This window comes from Akebia trifoliata, chromosome 5 (genome assembly GCF_017979445.1).
Source record: "Akebia trifoliata isolate Shusen 1 chromosome 5, ASM1797944v1, whole genome shotgun sequence".
NCBI lineage: Eukaryota > Viridiplantae > Streptophyta > Magnoliopsida > Ranunculales > Lardizabalaceae > Akebia > Akebia trifoliata.
In genome coordinates, this window is record NC_141379.1 from 18,096,651 (window position 1) to 18,119,070 (window position 22,420).

Consider the following 22,420-nt stretch of genomic DNA (forward strand, 5'->3'; position numbering starts at 1 on the left):
TCTATATATAGAGTACCCTTTCTTCCACCTCCGAAGGATGGAGGGGGTATACAGCGAAAGAAGCGTCGAAGGGGTCATCCTGGGTTACTGAAGAGTCGTCCGACTGCTCGGTGACCGAATCAGAGAGGTTTTTACCGCTTTCTCTTCTCTCCAGCATCTCGGACTGATCATATTGCTGCAACAAAGCAAGCTTAGGAATGAATCTAATGGAAATTTAGGTCTCTGTCCGCTTGGAAGATGATTCTTTCCTCTTCGGTGAAAGAGGGCAAAGGTGTGTGGGAGAAAGAATGATTAAAGGAGAGAATAATTCGTCCACAAAGGGGGACAGAGTGCGACCCCTAAGCAATTGGAGGTTCTCGCTGGGGGTCCATATCATCTTCAAACTATTCCTGTTCCATTAGCATAGCTAAATTAGAATAGGATGACTCAGCATCAAGAAAAGCTCAACTACATCGACCCTACGGACCCTCGTCTCTATAAAGTAGTTTGGAATGAAGAACCACTGGATTAGCCACTAATAAAGGAAAGATTCTCATATTGTTATTTTATCTTAAATTGATATTTCATCTTTTATAGTAGCGAAAGTAAGCAACTGAAGTTTATTAGTGGACCGTCAACAAACTTGGTGCTTGTTCCATTTATATAGCTACAAAAGTATGAACTTTGGAGATGCATATGAGGGCCAATATTATGAGAAGAAAGCTAGCTCGCCTAATACTCGACTAGAGGATCTGACATAGGAAGAGAAGAAGAACTCGACTAACTATTCCCAACGGTTGTTGAATACAATCAGTGGCAAGTACACGTAGGCTAATAAGTCGACTCCTTTCTAGTATAGTATAGGAAAGGCACTTGACCTTAGTCTCATATAGTAGTTTTCATATTATATTTACCTTAAGTCTCCTAAACCTTCAACTAATCAATTACATCGATCTTGATGTCTCGAAGCTTTGAACTTGGCAGAACAAGCTTCAGATGGATTGACTAAATTTGTTTAGTCAATGAGAGAGGGAGGTAAGAACACTTTATCAGGAGTTCTCGTCTTCTTAAGGAGAAAGAAGAGAGCTCTTACCGGGTCGGAACAACTGATAGAAATAGATTTGTTTTGTCAATCCACTTCAATTCCTAATTGATAAATCAATCTATCTTCCCGTCCCCCTTACAAGTAAATGAGGATTCTATAGCAATTAAAAGCCAGTCCAAAACTTTTTAGGAGTAGGGGTGGGGATAGTCCCGATAGGCATGACAAAATGATTTCAATGGTGATAGAAGAAAGTTAAATGCTTAGACGACAGCCACTTGCGCAAGTTGGTGATAGTACTATTGTCCATTGGTTCGCAATTGAAGAATGCATCTCACCCAACTCTATCCAGTATTGATCCCTACATACACAATAGATCATTTTCCTTATCTAAACTATGCATATGACCTACGAGATAAGTCTTTTTGATTTTTTTGTAGTGGCTAGACCCGATCTCTTTCACCTCCAATTCGACAAACCCCAAGGGTAAGAAATGTTTGACATGACTTGCCTACATTGCTTCTAGTTGGGATGGGCTAGATGGGCTGCGTGTGTGCAACCTCACACCGATTGAAGTCCGTGGTAATTGGACACCTATTTTCTGGAACCTCTAACATATAGACATTAGAGTTATAGCTCTCGACAAGTCGTAGAGTGGCACTCTACCAATAGTGATCTGTATCTTGCTCATAGCAAGCCGATAGGAGACTTGCCAAAGAAGCATGATGTAGCATGTCGTCTTGAGGCCCGCTTAATGGAAAGCCATGTTCCTTATAAACCCCATACATATGTGGGCAACATGCTGGGGATCGATTCCATACATATGTGGTTTAGTGGACCTCTATGAGGATGTGCCCACCTAACCAATAGAGAGAAGGGTCAAATGATGAAATGGAAGCATCGTTAAAGCCTTAACTGAGATAAGCAGTGATAGAGAGGAGAGGTTCACTAGTGGAGGCATGGGATGCACTGTGCTTGAATCACTAGCTTGGTTTAATTAAGATCATTTTTATTGTTTGACTTTAAAGGATAGGGAGGCTTGTAAATGGTTGCGGTTAGTCACTAGGTGTTAGTAGGTTTCAGTTTTTTAGTCACCCACTAATAAATAAGAGCAATCACTAACAAGTCCCATCGTAATGGCTGGGCATTGAACATCACGAGCTTCAAGAGATAGAGCGGCGCAAGCCAAAATTGGTAGAAGTTGTTGTTGAAAATCCTTCTCTCTTAATTTTTATAAGTTATAGCACTTTCCTCGACCAAAAGGAGTCTTTGTACAGCTTGATACAGTTACACTTTTTAATCATACTGAAAAAAAGAAGCGATAGATTCAATTCCTCCCTTTCGATGCCGAGCTTTCAAGTAGTGTTTGGAATGGCAGGATTCGATCCATCATTTCCTATTCATTCCCTCTTTCTATAGATTCTTACTACAAGGTTTAGCAACAGTTAGAGAAGCATAACTTATCCTTTCGGGTCATAAGCTAGGTATTTGGTCGATCCCCTCACTGCATTTCAACAAAATTGATTTTAAGATATATATGGTGAAGATCTATTTAGTGGGCATTTTTCCCCAGCAACATAAGTTATAAGAGAGGTCCTTAAAAGGATAGCTTTCACTAGAACTCCTAGAAGGTGCTTCAAACCAATAGTTGTGCCTAGATAGAGAGAATTCTCAGCCTTTGACACACCCTAGCATCCCCTACAATCAAGCTCTTATCCATTTGACTCGATATCTATATGTATCCCTCTTTTCGTGCTATGTTCTAGTTACGTCATGAGCTCTAGTAAGGATCTCGTGTTTGCTAGTTTCAAGTCTCAGACTAGAGTCTTTAGTATAGTATCTAAAACCTGCTTTTCTTTTCTCGCTTCCGCTCCCGTACAGGAACGGGATATTAGGGTAGACACAGGTGATAGGAACTAGTTTGAGGTATATGTTCTTCCCGTGCTAGCACTAGAAAAGGTATTGCTTAGTCAACATCTGATCAATGAGAAAAAATGTCAATCGAGTCACAGTTCTAGTCCCAGTTGGAGAAACAGATAGTCCAAGCATAGTTCTATTGTTAGTTTTAGTCTTGGATCTCGTTCTTGCTATGGTAGTGGATCTAGCAACACGACTTGGAGCAACGGTTTGTAGGCATGTGGGCAGTTGTTGATCCAACAGTAACATTGTAAATCCAAGTCGACCCACAAACATCAAGTTGTAAGGTATTGGTGATCCATGTAATAGATTAGGGAGGATTTCTCCTTATCTTTTTTTTAAGCCGTACAAGACACTTCCCCAAGTCAATTTTCATCTTGAAGAGTGCCAAAATCCAACAAAAAAAAGTTGAAAACTGATGTTGGGAAGAAAAAAATTTGTAGAAAAATAAGTTTTGGTCCATAGGTCAAGGAAAACTTTAGGGTTCGCAACTAACCCATGACCAAGGCTAAAGTTTTGCTTGGCCATATCTTACCATTTACCAAGGAAAAACTTTTGCTTGGTCATACCTAACCCACTGCCAGGTAATATTGTGTCCTGGATTGAACCCTACAACCAAAAGAGGTTTTTGGCATTATTTACCTTCACCCTCTGGGTCCATTGAAGTATTCCGAATTTTCTTAAGTATAGGATTATGACTCAATACCATCACTACAATCATCATAGGTTTCCCAATGCATTTAAGTGGTCAATCTTTGCTTGGGTGAACCCAAATGAATTGTTTAATTTTATATATGAAAAAGGAATTCATCTAGTATCTTGATCATACTGACTTCTAGGATTGGATAAGTTCTTTCTAAATTAGACTTAATGTTCCAATTCATCTAGTATCTTGATCATACTAACTTCTAAGGAATCTATAGGTTTAGATGTACTCGTCCTTTCAAATCCAATACGAATCCCGTAAGTCAAAGTTGTACTTTAATTCAAAGTGGGGTGAAAAGCTTTTCACTCCAATCCGTAGGATACACCTCCACTCTCTTTTACTTAGAACTTCAAAATTCTTTAGAAACATAGTGCTAATAATCCTCACCTATTTTAGGTTTGTTAGAACCCCACTCTTATGGGTCACTTCATTATTCCTCATTGATAAGGGTCGTGCAATGACATCTTCTCATTTATTTTAGGTTTGTGAAAACATCTCATGATTGATCCAACTCGTGGGTCACTTCATTATTCCTCACCGATAAGGGCTTTGCAATAACATCGATCCTTATCTATTTTAGGTTTGTTAGAACCTCTCATGATTGATCCTAGTCATGGGTTACTTCATTATTCATCATCGACCAAGGCCGTACAATGCTATCAATCCTTATCTATTTTAGAATTGTTAAAACTTTCATGATTGCCCACACAAGTAGGTCACCCCAATTATTCTTCATCGACAAGGGTCATGCACACAACCAATCCTTATCGATTATAGGTTTGTTAAAATCTCAGGACTCAAGCTTATAAAAAATTCATGGGTTCAAATCTCATATAGTCGAGATACCCATTTTCAAGGTTTAAGGGCAAGGTGACCTTATACAACGAACCTATTTGAAGACCTTTTGGGTTCAAATCTCAAACATTCGAGATACACTCTTCCAAGGTTTAAGGGAAAAACAACCCTATACAATGAACCTTCCTTAAGGTCTTTCGGGTTTTGCGTCATACAGTTGAGGCACCCAACTCAAAGGTTTGAGCATAACACCCATACAAGAAATCTTTTCCTTTATGTCTCTCAAAGACTTTTAAAGACATTTTTGTAGTTAGGGTCTCTCATAGACCTTTGGATCTCTTAAAGTTCTTTGGAACACTTAAAGGTTACCCTAAATCGAGCTTTAATGTTACAAGGTTTGGACAAAGACTTGTCTTCATTTCTTTAGCTCAAATTCACAATCTCGCATTTTCTTTCATAGTTCGGGTCTCTCAAAGACCTTTGGACCTCTTAAAGGTTAAAACAGTCGTATTTTCTTTCATAGTTTGGGTCTTTCAAAGACCTTTGGGCCTCTTAAAAATCAAATTAGTCGCATTTATTTTCGTAATTTGGGTCTCTCAAAGACCTTTGGAGTTCTTAAAGGTAAAATTAATCATCTTTCCTTCAGTAGTTCAGATCTCTCAAAAACCTTTGGACCTTTTAAAGGTAAACTTAGCTAGCATTTTCTTTCATAGTTTAGGTTTCACAAAGACCTTTGAACCTCTTAAAGGTCAAATTAGTTGCATTACCTCATGCAGTTCAGATCTTTCAAAGACCTTTGGACCTCCTAAAGGTCGACTTAGCTCATATTTCCTTTAATAGTTCGAGTCTCTCAAAGACCTTTGGACCTCTTAAAAGTCAAATTAGTCGTATTTCTTTCCGTAGGTAAGGTCTCTAAAAAAACTTTGGACCTCTTAAAGGTTGACTTAGCTTGCATTTTCCTTCATAGTTTAGGTTTCTCAATGACTTTTGGACCCTATAAAGGTCACCTTAGTATTCATTTCTTTCTTTTTCACTCCTTTAATCCCTTAAGGGTCCTTAGTAGGATGTCTTAGATTCGTCTAGGATAGTTCCTCTACATTCCTTTCAGTGTCAAAAAAAATATAGAGAAACAATAAAAGGTTGCATCTATGATGATCCGTTCTCCAAAGTTTTGTTGGGTCTTGTTTAACCTCACCATGAGAGGGGACATTCTATTGACCTAAAACACGAAAAAAATTAATATATAATAATAAAGTCATCATTTTCTTAGAATTAAAAATAGATCTTTTGTCTTTTTCTTTATCCGAGGTACTTATGTTTCAGAGCGATCTTTCGTACTAAGGGTGCAAACATTGGGCGTCTAAAGAGTAAAGGATTGAGAATAGGAGTTATATCGTAATATCATCTCAGGTCTAAAATTGCTATCATGGAGTCAACTGATAGAATAGAGCCTCTAGCTAAAGAAAACCCATTTGTTACAAACAATCTAACTGGAAATCGTCCGGTTAGTGGAGAAACATTTAAGAAACTAAATAATCAAGTGACACCAATTGGAAATATGCTATCAACACTAATGCAGATTCCAGGAGTTATTCAAGCTATTCGGAATCATGTTAACAGTTCAGGATAGTCTAGTCAACAAATACCCAGAGTAACCAATCCAACATTGGTATCTCCTCCGATGGCACCAACTCTTGATCCCATGTCGATACAAGCTCAAAATAATGTGCCAGCACTAGTATCGACAACAGCTCAAATTGCGAACATTCCTCCCCTTATCTTTACTCAATGTCCACCTTAGCAACATGCCAAGATAACACATAAAGGAGAGTCAAGCTAGGTTAGAATGCCTAAGAGGAACTACGCTAAGGGCAAGCTGTCAAGTTGCATGCATGTCCTCCAACCCATCTAAAATTGTACTATGGTGCTATGTGCCAATTCAGAAGAAATGACAAGCTCTTAATGAAAATGCTCCAGTAGAGCTTGATTGGGATAATGCAAAGATGGTTCACTTAGTTGGACCATAGTAAAATCCAATGTTGGAGAGAGTTGGCCACCGTCTTTATGGGTAACAATAGATTGATTATAGATGTGGCATTTGACAATCATGATATAGCCAAAATAAGAAAGAAGCCCAAAGAGACCATCTGCTCGTATATTCAGTGGTGGAGGGAGTCTTCTTTGTAGGTGAAGGTACCCATGATAGAAATTGAGATAAACATATGTTCATCTCAACACTAGGGCAACACTACTATACTCATCTCATAGGGTACACCGCATCCAATTTTTCCTCATTGGTTCATATTGCTGAAAAGATAGAGGATGGTTTGAAGCTAGGGATGATTATAGATTGGATAGTTCAACAACAACGTACTTCGTCCAGTGGTACAATACAAAAGAAATTAGTATCTGCGAAAAGAAAAAGAAGGATAAAGGGAAGGTTAATTATGTGCAACCAGCTCAAGTACGGTTCATTTCCCAATTGTAGCACCAAAACCACCTGTGACTTTTCAAATACTAGTGAACCATTTGTATCAAGCATATTAACCCCAAGCAAGGCCATACAACAATCAACAAATTTCAGTTTCAAGCACAATTACAACAACAACAACATTGACAACCCTATAACAATAACAAACAGGAGAGTAGAAAAGAATTTGCTTGACTGCTAATGAAATTTTTGGAACTTTTGCCTACTCTCATCAAGGGAGGTTATGTTATATTGAGACAGCCACATCCAAAACTTAAGAACACATTCGAGTATGATCCTACCACCAACAAAATATCAATTAAAATTGTCTTCCAACTCATAATGGTAATGGAAATGGAATAGGGCCGATGAGTGCAGTAAACACAATCTTCGATGAAGAGTTAGATTTTGATCCCTCACAACTGATCATCTATTTAGGGTTAAAGGTTAGAGTTTATCTCAAATCCAACACCTCAGTCAATACTTTCCTCTCTCAAAACCAAAATAACATTCCCATTTCATCACCACCTAGTTCGGAGGCCTCATTCTAAACCCCTTACCATCTTTTTCAAACCCACCACCTCTCATTTTATCCTCAAATTCAGCCACTCCATCCAATATCACACCACTTTCATTACCTTCCAAACCACCACCCCTTATCATTGGTAGACCCATATAGTCCTCGTCCACTACATAACCACCACCTCTCATCCTTCATATTGAACCAGAACTTCCCCGACTCACTTTCAAAACTCTCAAAACCTTCCTTTATGTATCCAACAAGGTTGTGCCTTGGAGTAAGAAAGTAGGTTTAGTATTCCTAAAAGGAGGAGGAAAAGTCAAGGGGAGAGAAAAAGGAGCCCAAGGATGTAGACCTCAGTACTATGACAGAAAGAGTAGTGAGAACAACAGAAAATAGAGCAATAGGGAAATGAAAAGACAATAAGAAGAAAACTGAGAAAGAGAAAAGGAATCAGATAATGATAAAATTTATTGATATAGAGCAAATAAAGTAGTAAGAATAGACGATTAAAGTAGAAATTATAGTCATTGGCATAGGGCTCGCCACTCATCACTTTTTTTTATCAAAACGAAGCTTGCCTACTCTCTATCAATCAAAATTGATCCCAACCCAATGTGACACACTACTAACCTTTGCCACAATCAAACCCATTATCATCCATGATCCATACCCATTTTCAAATGAGTCTATGACCCATATCCACTTTCAAAAGGGTCCACGACCCAAACTCACTTCCAAATGGGTTCACGACCCATATTCATTTCAAATGAGTCCACGACCCATATCCACTTTAAATGGGTCTACGACTCATATCCACTTCTAAATGAATCCACGACCCATATCCACTTCCAAATGAGTCCATGACCCATATCACTTTCGAATGGGTCTGTAATCTATACCCACTTCCAAATGGGTCCACGACTTATACCCATTTTCAAATGGGTCCATGACCCATATCCACTCCAAACTGGGTCCACGACCCATATTTATTTCGAATTGGGTCTACAACCCATATCCAAATCAGGTCTACAACCTGAACCAACACAAATTGGGTCCATGACCTATATCCATGTGTAATTGGGTCCATGACCCATATCTATTTCAAATTGGGTCTACGACCCATATCTAATCCTAACTAGGTTCATGACCCATATCCATTTTGAATTGGGTCTAGGACCCATATCCAATCCAAACTGAGTCCACGACCCTTATCTAATCCAGATCAGGTCAACAATCTAAATTCGATCGAAATGAGGTCCATGATCCCTATTCAACCCAAATCAAGTTCATGATCAACATTTCATCCAAATCAGGCCCATTTGATCCATTAAGATCAACAATTGGACGATCAATCCAAATGAATCAAATTATTTTCCAACAAATTAGATTTGAAAAAATAAAGAATTTTAAAACACCAATTGTAATTCTTGATCAAAGTTAGTGCCTAAGAACGATCTTGTCCTATTGATATGAGGGGAATAGATTACATTTATTTGAGGAAATGAGATGACTTAAGAGTGCCTTTGCTGAGGCATTGTGCGCCACCTCTTCTTTGGGGATCTGATTGGCCGATCTTGATTTCAGAAAATTGAATGGGGGGGCTAACAAAAATGTTGTTTTTTTGACTCAATCTATTTGCAGTAATTTGTCTTTAAAAAATATTTTTTCCAACTCCGTGTTAATATCCAGCTCCGCACCGACAAACCTTTGGCTCCGTCCTGACAAATCCACAGCTCTATACTAACCAACCACCAGCTCCGTGCTGACAAACCTCCAGTTTCTTGTCGATTAGTCTCCAGCTTCGTGCTGACAAACCTTTAGCTCCGTGCCGATAACCCTCAAGTTCCGTGCTGATAACCCTCCAGTTCGTGCCGATAAACATCCAACTCTGTGTTGACAAACATCTGGCTTCGTGATGATAAACCTCTAGTTTAGTGTTGAAAAATCTCTGGCTCCGTATTGACAAACCTCCAACTCTTTGCTAACAATTTTTTTTCCCCAACCCAATCCAAGGCTTTCTTAATGCAACTTCACTAATTAATATAACTTGATATAATAAATAATATAATAACGTGAACCTCTTGTCTACAGGTGGCCAAATGACCTAAAAAGAAATACTTGCCACCTGATAATCCTCCATATATTCTACGCTTACAACCAACCATGATTAGAGCAACCTCAATAGACAGTGACATAAATAATAACAAATCTTATCTCGAAGCTAGATATAGTGGTGAAGGCATTGGAAAAACATGACAAGATTCTAGAACTACTAATGGCAAATCAAAGCATCATTCAAGCTGTACAACATCAAACATTCGACTCGAATCAGGCTATACCTGAACAACCACAACAACAACTACCGCTAGCACAGAATACCTTGCCACCCATGGCTTCCGCCAATCAAGGACCACCAATTCATATTCACTGCAATCCGCAATAGCATGAGGTGGTTCAAGAGGAAGAATGTGAATTAAGGGCAACCGAAGTAAGGAGCACCAGAAAGTAGAAATTTGCCAACAAGCTCAAAATAGTGGAAAAAGAGTTAGAAGAATAAAAGGTAAGGACTACGTAAATGGAATGAGGTTTAGATATCTATGCCTATACCCTAATGCACCATTACCGTCCAAGTTCAAGTGTCCTGACTTCAATAAATATAATTACATCGGGTGCCCTCTGTCCCATTTGAAGTTTTACTATGGATCCATGTGGTAGTTTGGGGAACCACAACAGGTTGTTGGTCCAGCTCTTTCAAAAAAGTTTAACGAAGACGACCCTCTCATGGTTCTCTCAATTGCACCACTCTCGAATTAAGAGCTAACAGGATCTGGTTACAATTTTTTCGAAGGAGTACAAATTCAATACTAATACGGGATTGGACAGGAATGATATGACAAAAATGACCTAAAATCGAAAGAAAATGTGAAGGAATTGCCCAAAGGTGGTGGGAAACGACCTCGAAGATGAAGCTACCAATGACTAAACAAGAGATGAACACCATATTCATCTCTACTATGAGCTACTCATTATATATACATTTAGTGGGTCATACAACTACAAGCTTCTCGTCATTGGTCCAAGTGGTGGATCAACTTGTTGACGAAATTTGGTCAGGTTTAATCTACGATTTGTCCAGTCTAGGGGCACCAATAGGGGGGTCTACTCAACGAAAATCGGTAGTCTTAAACAAAAAGAAGGATTAAGTACAAGTTAACAATATACATCCTGTTCGACCTTTCTTCATTTCAGCACCAAACCAAAGGCCGCCACACCTTAGGTCCCCTTCAAGGTTAACCCACCTTAAGCTGCACCAATTCTGCAAGGATTCTAGTTTGGACAAAATTCAGTGTTTGGTCAGAACCCATAGTTCACCCACAATCATCAAATCGAGCAGCGTAAACCCAATAGGATCCCTCGAGTCTTCGCTCGTCTACCTATGACTCTATCAGAACTACTCCCAACACTACTCAGGAAAAATATCTCACTAAGAGGTAGCCAAACCCAGAGGCTATAAAGGGATCAGGGTACAATCCCAATTAATTCTGTGAGTTCCATATGGGTGCACCAGGGCATGCCACTGACTAATGTCAGCAGTTTAAGCACCAAGTTCAGAACCTGATCGATAGGAAAACAATCATCTTATACGGTCCAACAGCCCCAATACCACAACAAAATATCAATCAGAATCCCTTACCAACACACAACAGGTGAGGTACTGGACTAACTCTAAATACCATAGAGAGGGACGAACCAAGCATCGACCCCTCAGTTCTGATAGCACTTGTTGGCTCAAAGGTTAGAGTCAATTTGAGGAAGGAACCTGCATCATCAAGCATAAACGCCTTACCCCAAGATATAACTAACCAATCAGCATCTCAACTTCTAGTCAGAATGGCCAATCTCACCATTCATTCCAACTCTCCAACCTCAATTCCTTTACGACTACCACTCATCATACCTTATACTATACCAATGTCCAACTCTTTTTCCCGACCACCTCTTATCATACCCTGCACTGCACCGACCTCTCAAACTTCAAACTTCTCCTCTCGACTATCGCTCATCCTATCCAATACTAACCCACAAATCTTTGACATCATTACACCCACCATCAAGTCCACTCCACCACCTCTTACCCTCCACATAAAGTCAGATCCTCAACCCATGACCATCATATCCCCTAAATCCTTTATGTACCGCTCAAATCAAACTGTCCCATGGAGCTATGAGACAATGATCGTTACATCAGCAGGGGATGAAAAGCCAAAAGAGACTATGGTCACAAACATTGCTCATGACCAGATTAGGAAGATGTTACAAGGTACCAAAAAAATAACAAAAACGACAGAATAAAGAAAAACAAAAAACAAAAAACAAAGGAAAAGGAAAACTTATAGAAGAGGAACAAGTATTGTAAAAATAACAAAAGAAGAAGAAAAGCAGATAACCCCCTCAAACTCATTCGAAAAAGTGAGTACAATATAGTAGAGCAATTGAATAAGATGCCAGGTCAGATTAGTATTTTTGATTTGTTACTAAATTCAGAGCAACATCGGGAAGTACTATTTAAAGTGCTAAATGGTGCATATGTGCCTGAGATTACCTCACCAGAAGAGTTGGAGAAGACAGTGGGGTAGATCATGACCCACAATCCGATCACCTTCATAGAAGATGAATTTATAAGTGGAGGACGCAGGCACATTGAGCCACTGCATATTGTAGTAATGTGTAAGGGCATGATAATGGCAAGAGTGTTGATTGATAATGGCTCAGCTTTGAATGTTTGTCTTCTACAAACTCTACACAAGCTAAATGCAGATCTATCTCACATCAGGCCAACTAGAAGGATAGTTAGAGCTTTTGATAATAGAAAAATTGAGTCGCTAGGGGAACTGGACCTCCTTGTTACCATCGGATCATGCACCTTTGAAATAGCATTTGAGATCTTGGATATAACCTCGGTATTCAATCTTTTTTTAGGAAGACCCTGGATCCACATTGTAGGGGTAGTTCCTTCTTTCTTGCATTAACAGGTCAAACTTATCATGGGGTAGAGGGTGATTTCCATCATCACAGAGAATCTCATACTAGTCGACCTATCGCTGGATGTGCCTTATATCGATGTAGAAATGATCGGGGATAAAGAGGGATTTCAAATTTTCCAGTTCTCATCTATCAATCATATCCCAAATAGGAAAGAGAAAAACAAGGACAGAACTGTCAACAACAAAGTTGATGATTGGACGAGTAATGAAGAAGGTAGGGTATTGATAGACCATATTTTTAGTAATCAATAAACCCTGTAGAAGATTGTAGTAAAGTGATTTGTGGGGTATCGTTATTGGTCGGGGATTACGGGTACTCCTATTCTAAAGAGTTTTAATAAATTTTAGTTAGTTTAATTAACAATTTGGAAACAAAAATATTACACAATTTTAAGGGGGTTTCAACTGTGGCTATTCGGATTTAAAAATAATAATAATAAAAATTAAAATTAAAATTAAAGAAATAAATATTTACAATTGATCATCTTCTCTCACAATTAAAAAAATTCAAATTCATTAAATGACTAATCAAATTGCTTCAACATACACAACGAATTTCATGCCTTAATTACATATCTGAATTGAATCAAAGTACAAGCCTAAAGAGATCATGCATTTTATAAATTCCTTCTTAGTAAACCCTAGGGTTTTGGAAAAGTCCATCACCTAGTTATTTTGATTAAGCAATCAAGTTAATACTCAGCGTATCCTTACAACTCCTTAAACAAATCATTAAGATCAAAAGGAATTATGATTCAATAACCTACTCCTCAAACCTATGGAAAAGTCCATGGCTAAAGAACATGCAATTTTCAGATCACAACTATTGGTCATAGTTTTTACCACTTTTAAATCATACCCCAATTCAATTAGGTGATTAGGGATATAATTATGGCTTCAATGACAGTTAATATCAAAGTTTTCAACATAACCAAATTGAAAATTCAGTATACATAATTAAGATCACCAGTTCATGTGTTTATATATCACAAATCCGAAAACATCAATTAACAAATCTGAAAGTTACTAACTCATTGAATTAACAAATTCCAATATAAAAATCCAATAAAATAATCTTTAATCCAATAAAAACCATGGTTGAAACAAATAAAAAGACTAGTCATAAGGGTTACATTTTTTAACACAACCAAAGAGGCTTGTGATGTGTTGGTGGTGATTTCTACAACTTGTTAATTTCAGCAACTCTTCCTTATAGTAGAAATTTATCTTCTTTTTGGCAACTAGTTCACAAAAATTCAGCAACTTCTTCTTATGGCCGCTAGTTCCCCAAGTTTCAGCCACTTCTTACCTAAAGAAAAGATTAAAATAAAATAATAGAGCGAGAGAGATCCTCTTCAAGTCTCTCCCTTTTTTTTTCTTCTACACGTTCTTTTTTTTCTTTCTTAGAAACCTACAAAATCTCCTAAAAATATTATAAATCTCATCATAAAATAACAATATCAAAATTTGACTAATTAAGGAAAAATTATTTAAAATAAAATAAAGTCCTAATATAATTATAAAAGTGGTGTTTTCAATTAGAATTTTCGTGCACCAAATTTGGAGACTTTCGAAAATAAACCGCGTCAAATTCGTGTCAAATTCGCGTCAACAGTGTACGTGTAGCATATTTAAGTCCGAATTTGACCTTGATGTATCCAGTATCTCTCAATACTCAAAACATGAAAGTCATAGATCGTTTTCTCAGCATTCCATAGAATTTTGAATCATCTCAATCAGAGTTCTATGAGAGAGTTATGCCAAGATTATGAAGTGATGCTGAAACTGTCCAAAATCGCCCAATTAATTTCATTTTGCACTTAACACCTCCATTTGCATCCTAAATCAAAATAAAATAATAATGAGTACATTTAGGCATCAAATATGTATAAAGGACTAAATATTAAAGGAAAAAAATATGGCATTTTACATTCTTATCAAATTCTCCCACACTTAACTTTTGCTCGTCCTCAGGCAAAACAAAACAAAATGTAACTTGTAGAAACTCAAGGAAAACGACAAAGACTAACTAAACACTACAATGACATAACACAAATTAAATGACTCTAATCCTTCCAACTTACATCTCAGAGATCTTTTAGATGGTATGGCATAATAAAGTAGGAAGAGCACACGTTTACTTTAAAAATAAGCAACGGAGTTATTAAGACTATATAACATTCATACTTGGAGTGTGTGTGTGTTTTTAGCCAAATATAAGTGTAATATGCATCCTCAAGTTAATGCACAAATTGTATCAAACTTTACTTATCACGATGCATCACTCTGATTTTCTCTCAATTTGATATGGTGCTAGCTACACTAATCATTCAACACTTGTGAAAATAGTTTACACCATAGGCTTGCTTGTCCACCTAGTTTCCACATTTAAAACAGAACATTAAAGGATCAAGAGGTCTTTGAAAAGGTTGTAATGGGGCTAAAGGGTCAAGGGTTCATAAGAAGGAAGAAAAAGGATATCACAAAATTTCCTTAGAACTAGAAAGTAATTAGAAATGTCAATAAATAGGTCTTCATCATTAAGTACAACATTTCGATCACTCTATGGTAGATTTCATCAATTTTTATTTTTTTCACTTTGCTTTAGAGATTTGTAATGCTCCCATTTCTTCAGAATTTGTATTCTTTAAATCACAACACTTTTTTTCATGTCCCTACTTCTCTTTTTATCACAATTTTTTTTTTTTTTTGAATTACAACTTAGAACCATATGACATCCTCCCCCCACACTTATGCTTTTCCACCATTCCCAATATCACCTTATAAACAAGATCCAAGCTTACTAGATCCAAGGAAAAGGGTAAGTAAAGTGTTTAAGTTCAAAAGAGTAAGTGATTGTGGGTTAATGAAGAAAATAGGCGAATGAAGGCTGAAAGGGCTATCTAAGGGTCAAATCACAATCAAGACAAAGGCTATTTGGTCATGGTGGTAAAATCCTAATTTGCCTCTGTCTTCTCCAAATCTGAATATATAAAATTGTCTCAATAGGGTTTAAAGCAAGTTCTAGAAAACATGATATTTAGAAGATGCACTCAGAAAAGAAGTTTAAATTGATATGTATAATGAATCAATTATAAGGCTCGAACAACTCACAAATATTGCGGAATTATGCAAGTATCATTCAATATGTCTCTATGCTTCACTTTAAGATAATAGATTACTCGAATCAAGGCTAATGTGCATCAAAATTTCCAAGTATGACTACAATATAAGCAAATTAACTCCATTTCTAGTTTTATCTTTAAAAGTATGCTCGAGTCTATTTACAAGCCATCTATCTTAAGAATCAGTTTCATCATTGAGTTGGAAGAATTCTAAGAAGAAAACAATTTTTTTTTTTTAAATTAAAGGTGTAAATCCCTCCCCCACACTTAAATCCTACATTGTCCTCAATGTAGATCAGAATAAGCCTGTAAGTATAAATATAAACATGAGCATGGTATTCACGAAAATCACACAATAAAATAAAAAATGAAATCAACCAAAGTAAATGGAGGGGAGAAAGAAAATGCAAATCTGTGTCAATGTATCCTCAATAGCCTTGGTTGAATTGGGTTGCCTCCCAGTAGCGCTTGAATGTTTAAAGTCCTTTATCCTAGACTTTTTACCTTGTTTTTAGTCCTTTGTGAGTGGAGTCTCTATGAGGGGTACTTCTTCCATAGTGCGCTCCTTAAAAGCCTCATAGTAAGGCTTCAAGTGATAGCCATTCACCTTGAATTCATTTCTAATTTTATCACTTAATATCTACACATCACCATGAGGAAAAACATTAGTGACAACGAAAGGACCAACCCATCTAGAATGTAACTTACCAAGAAAAAGTTTAAGTCTAGAATGGAAAAGAAGAACTTTTTGGCCCACAATAAAGGCCTTGCCACAGATCATCTTATCATGAAATGCTCTCATTTTTTCCTTGTAGATCCATACGCTATCATATGCCTCGTTTCTGATCTCCTCAAGTTCATTCAGTTGGAGTTTTCTATGTAAACCAGCCTCATCAATGTCTATGTTGAAAGACTTAACAGCCCACCACGCCCTATGCTCAAGCTCAACTGGTAAATTACACGCCTTACCATAGACAAGTCTGAATGGGGACATCCTAATTGGCGTTTTGTATGTAGTCCTATAGGCCCAAAGTGAATCATCAAGTCTTTTACTCCAATCCTTGCATGTAGGACCCACAGTCTTTTCCAAAATTCCCTTAATCTCACGATTTGAGACCTCTGCTTGTCCATTCATCTGAGAATGATATAGTGTTGCCACCTTGTGAGTCACCTTGTATTTCTTCAGCAGAGCCTCAATTGTTTTGTTGCAGACGTGTAATCCACCATCACTAATAATCGCATGAGGCACTTCAAACCTAGTAAATATGTTAGATCTCAAGAAATCTGCAACACTTTAGAATCATTAGTTCTGATGGCTTTAGCCTCCACCAACTTGGACACATAATCAACAGCCAAAAGAATGTAAAGAAAACCGTTAAATGAAGGAAACGGCCCCATGAAATCAATGCCCCAGACATCGAAAATCTCAACAGTTATGATATGGGCCATGGGCATTTGATCTTTAGAACCTAAGTTACCTGTTCTCTGGCACCTATCACAAGTCATGCAGTACATATATGCATCCTAAAAATAGAGGGCCAAAAGAAACCACAATCTAATACCTTACGGGCTGTCCGACGTGCACCAAAATGTCCACCACAAGACTCAGAATGACAAAAGGCAAGTATAGATTTATGCTCAGGTTAAGGGACACACCTTCTAATGATTTAATCATTACAATGCTTCCACAAATAAGGTTCATCCCATATATAATATGTAGCCATTTTCTTAAGCTATTCCTTATTAGACTGAGGTAAAGTATCAAGGAATTGCTTAGTAACTAAATAATTCACAATATCCGCATACCACGGTTCACTTACCTCAATCCCAAAGAGCTGCTCATCTTGGAATGATTCTTGTAAGGGTAAGGTGTCCTCCTCATGTACAAGTCTGCTCAAATGGTCGGCTACCAAGTTTTCACTCCCCTTTTTGTCTTTGATCTCCAAATCAAATTCTTGAAGTAACAACACCCATCCAATCAACCTCGGTTTGGCGTCCTTCTTTGTCATCAAATACTTCAAAGTTGCATGATCAGTATAAACAATAACTTTAGTTTGAAGTAAATAAGAGCGAAATTTATCTAAAGCGAAAGCCACAGCAAGGGGCTCTTTTTCAATCGTTGAATAGTTCAGTTGGGCATCATTGAGCATCCTAGAGGCAAAGTAGGTAACACAGGGAATCTTGTCTATTCTTTGTCCTAACACAGCTCCAACAGGGTAATCTGAGGCGTCACACATCAATTGAAAAGGTAAAGACCAATTAGGTAGAGACATAATTGGAGCAGCAGTCAATAACTCCTTCAACTTCTCAAAAACCTTCTTGCACTCCTCATCAAACTCAAAGGGAGTGTCCTTTTGGAGCAACCGCCACAAGGGCCTTGATGCTTTGGAATAATCCTTGATAAATCTTTTGTAAAATCCTGCATGACCAAGAAATGATCGAACCTCTCTCACACAAGTGGGAGAGGGTAAGTAACGCACAAGATCTACCTTAGATTTATCAACCTCAATCCCCCTAGCAGATATAATATGTCCTAAAACAATCCCTTGAGTCACCATGAAGTGACACTTTCCCAATTCAGAACCAAGTAAGTTTCAACACAATGTTTTAAAATAAGTTCCAAATTTCCTAAGCATGCATCAAAATCTCTACCAAAGACACTAAAATCATCCATAAACACCTCAATGATATTCTCAATGTATTCAGAAAAAATAGAAAGCATACAACGTTGAAACGCACTTGGTGCATTGCACAATCCAAATGGCATACGTCTGTAGGCATAAGTGCCAAAAGGGCAAGTGAAGGTGGTCTTCTCTTGATCCTCTTGGGCTATACAGATCTGGTTGTACCCACTATATCCATCCAAAGAGCAATAAAAAGGGTAACCAGCTAACCTCTCAAGCATCTGATCAATGAAGGGTAGAGGAAAATGGTCCTTCCTTGTTGACGCGTTGAGCTTCCTATAATCTATGCAAACTCGATAACTAGTCACAACTCGTTGAGGTACTAGCTCATTCTCCTCATTCTTTACTACAGTAACTCCAGACTTCTTTGGCACAACTTGAATAGGAGACACCCACTTGCTATCTGAAATAAGGTAAATAACGCCACAATCAAGTAATTTTATTATCTCATCTTGCACTACCTTCATCATGGGTGGATGTAGGCGTCTCTGGGCTTCTCTGGTGGGTTTGGCACCATCCTCCAATAAGATTCTATGGACACACATGGTTGGGCTGATTCCCTTGATATCTGCCAAAGTCCAACCAATGGCGGTCTCGTACTTCTTAAGAATGTCCACAAGCTTCTTCTCTTGTTCTTCCTCCAACTTCAAGGATATAATAACAGGCAATGTCTCCTTATCCCCCAAAAACACATACTTCAAGTAATCTGGCAAAACCTTAAGCTCAATTATAGGGGCATGTATCACTGAAGGTAACATCTTGTTAGTAGAAATAGGAAGGGACAAAGGAGGAATAGACCTTAGTAAAATGGGTTGGAACTCAAGGGAGGCCACGGTTATGATCACAATAGGCTCTTCAACCTTCTCCAACTTAGCTTTAGAAATGGAATCTCCATTCTCAGTATAACCAACTCCTTGAGAGAGTGTTACTTTCAACTCATCATCTTCCATTGCTTCACTAAACCTCTGTGCAAATGAATCAATAATATCAATAGAAAAATAGGGTTTAGTGTCAGTCAATGGATACCTCATAGCTTCAAAGATGTTGAAGCGTATAATTTCATTACCAAATTCCATGGTCAATGTTTCTCCATAAACATCAATCTTTGTTCTTGCAGTCCTCATGAATGGGTGCCCTAAAAGTAATGGAGTGGAATTTAGGGGCGCCTCTTCCATATCAAGGACATAAAAGTCAGCGAAAAAAATGAGTTGATTCACCTGCACAAGAACATCCTCAACGTATCATTTAGGATACTTGTTAGATCAATCAGTCAATTGGATAATAACATTATCACTTTTAAGTTCACCCAGATCTAAAGAAGCATAAAGACTATAAGGCATCACATTAATTGAAGCTCCTAAGTCTAACATGACATTATCAAATTTATTGGTACCAATCACACAAGGAATAGAAAAACTCCCTGGATCCTTAAGCTTTGGTGACAATTTCCTTTGGATGATAGCAAAGACTGTCTCATTTATCTTTACTACCACTTTTTCACGAGTTTGCCTCCTTGTAGTGCAAAGCTCTTTCAGAAATTTGGCATATTTTGGCACTGGCTTCAAATACTCAATCAAGGGCATGTTGACTTGTACCTTCTTAAAAATCTTCAAGATGGCTTGATCAGATTCATCCTTCTTGGTTTGGGCAAACCTACTAGAAAAAGGCACATGAGCAAAAGGATTAGAATCGAAAGAATTTTTAGGGTTTCGCTCATTACCTCGAGGTTTTAAAGCATTCTCATATGATGAAGAATCAATCACTTCTATCTTTGATGTGGCAGGATCTTTCTCTTTGTCCTTTTCCTCATTATGGGTCACTTAGGCCTTCTTTAGGGTTTTGGGAACATCCACAAGGGTCTTACCACTCCTTGTGGTAACATCTTTAGCTTGTTAGATATTTGGGTTGGGAACAGTGTTGCTAGGCAATTTTCCTCTCTCGGTTATCTTTCCCATGAAGTCTACCACTTGTCCCAACTACTTTTTCAACTCTACAATGTCTTTAGTGTGAACCTGTTGACCTGTAACAAGAGCTTGAATAGCAGTAGTTAAATTCTGGTACCCTTGAGCAAGGGACTTTAAAATCTCATCATAATTAGGAGCAGTAGAATTTGTAGGCACATGAGGACTAGATACAAAGTTTTGAGGTACCTGAGGTCTCATCAGAAAACCTAGAGGGCGTGGGCGTGGAAACATTTGCCCTTGTCCTTGAGGGTTCTGAATATTATCATTATTGGCCCAACGTAAATTGGGGTGATCTCTAAGTCCAGGGTTATATGTGTTAGAAAAAGGGTTGTTCCTTTGTCCGCCTTGATTACCTTGGAACCCAGTAGCGTTAAGAGACTCCCATCCTCCATTACTAATCAGTTGGGGACATTGGTCAGTTGGATGCCCTTGAGTGCAACACACACCACAGATTTGAGCAACTTGTTGTACTTGTGCTCCATTCACGTTCAATACTTGAGATAGAAGAGTAAACATTTTATTAACTTTTTCCTCAAGAGTAGAGTTAGAAGATACCTCATTCACCCCACGAGTAGAGTTTAACACTCCCTCATATTGTTGATAATTAAGAGCACGTTGGGCGAGCAACTCCTTAGCAACTTCAGGTGTCTTATCCACAAAAGAACCTCCAGCAGTAGCATCTAACAATTGACGTTCAAGAGGGAGGAGTCCCTCACAAAAGTAAGTAAGTAGATTTACTTCCTTCATCCCATGTGAAAGACATGATGCAACTAAGCTCTTGAATCTCTCATACTAGGCATAAAATGCCTCATCCTTCCTTTGCTCAATTCCAGTTATTTGCTTTCTCAAGACAGTAATCCTTGAGGCGGGGAAGTACTTAGTTAGAAACTCAGTCATCAACTTCTCCCATGTGTTGATATAGCCTGAAGGTAGATCAAACAACCAAGTTTTTGCCCTATCTTCAAGTAAGAAAGGGAATGACTTCAGGTTCAAAATGTTGAGATCTGCATTCTGTGGGCACATACTTGAACACACAAACTGAAACTCCTTGAGATGCTTATGAGGATCTTTATTAGTAAGCCCGTGGAATTTGGGAAAATGGTGTAAAAATCCAATCTTCAGTTCAAACTCGGCTACTTTGCCAATTGCTGGTTCTGGATAAGTAATACAAGTTGGTGCGATTCCCCCATTAGTTGAAGAAGACATTTGTTTAATGATTTCAGCCATTGGTAATTCTTCTTCTTCACTTTCTTCTTCTAAATCAGGTATGTTTTCTTCCTCGTCTGATAAGGGATAGGAAGAGCTATCTGACTCTTCCCTCTCCTCTTGGTGAGGTGGGGGTTGATGTGCAACTTCTTTTAGTAAGACCAAGCGTTTTGCAAGTTCTTGAGTCTTTCTTCTAATTGCGGACATTCATGGACCTGAACCCAAAAGTAAAGATAACAATATACAAGTTAGATTTGAAAGATTAATAATAAGCTTCCCTTCCTAAAAACATCACAACGTGATCGCCATAGTGATAAGAAAGATTCATGCTAAAATTTCAATAAGTGTAACACAAGATATATTACATGCAAGCTTAACAAGTAAAATAGAATATTAATAAGTTAAATGACACTAAAACATAGGGATTTTGCAATCTCCGACAGCGGCGCCATTTGATAGACCATATTTTTAGTAATCAATAAACCCTGTAGAAGATTATAGTAAAGTGATTTGTAGGGTATAGTTATTGGCTGGGGATTGCGGGTACTCCTATTCTAAAGAGTCATAATAAATTTTAGTTAGTTTAATTAACAATTTGGAAACAAACGTATTACACAATTTAATAGGGTTTCAATTGTGGCGATTCGAATTTAAAAAAAAAATTAAAATTAAAATTAAAATTAAAGAAATAAATATTTACAATTGATCATCTTCTCTCAAAATTCAAAAAAATCATATTCATCAAATGACTAATCAAATTGCTTCAACATACACAACGAATTTCATGCCTTAATTACATATTCGAATTGAATCAAAGTGCAAGTCTAAAGAGATCATGCATTTTATAAACTCCTTCTTAGTAAACCCTAGGGTTTTGGAAAAGTCCATCACCTAGTTATTTTGATTAAGCAATCAAGTTAATACTCAGCGTATCCATACAACTCCTTAAACAAATCATTAAGAT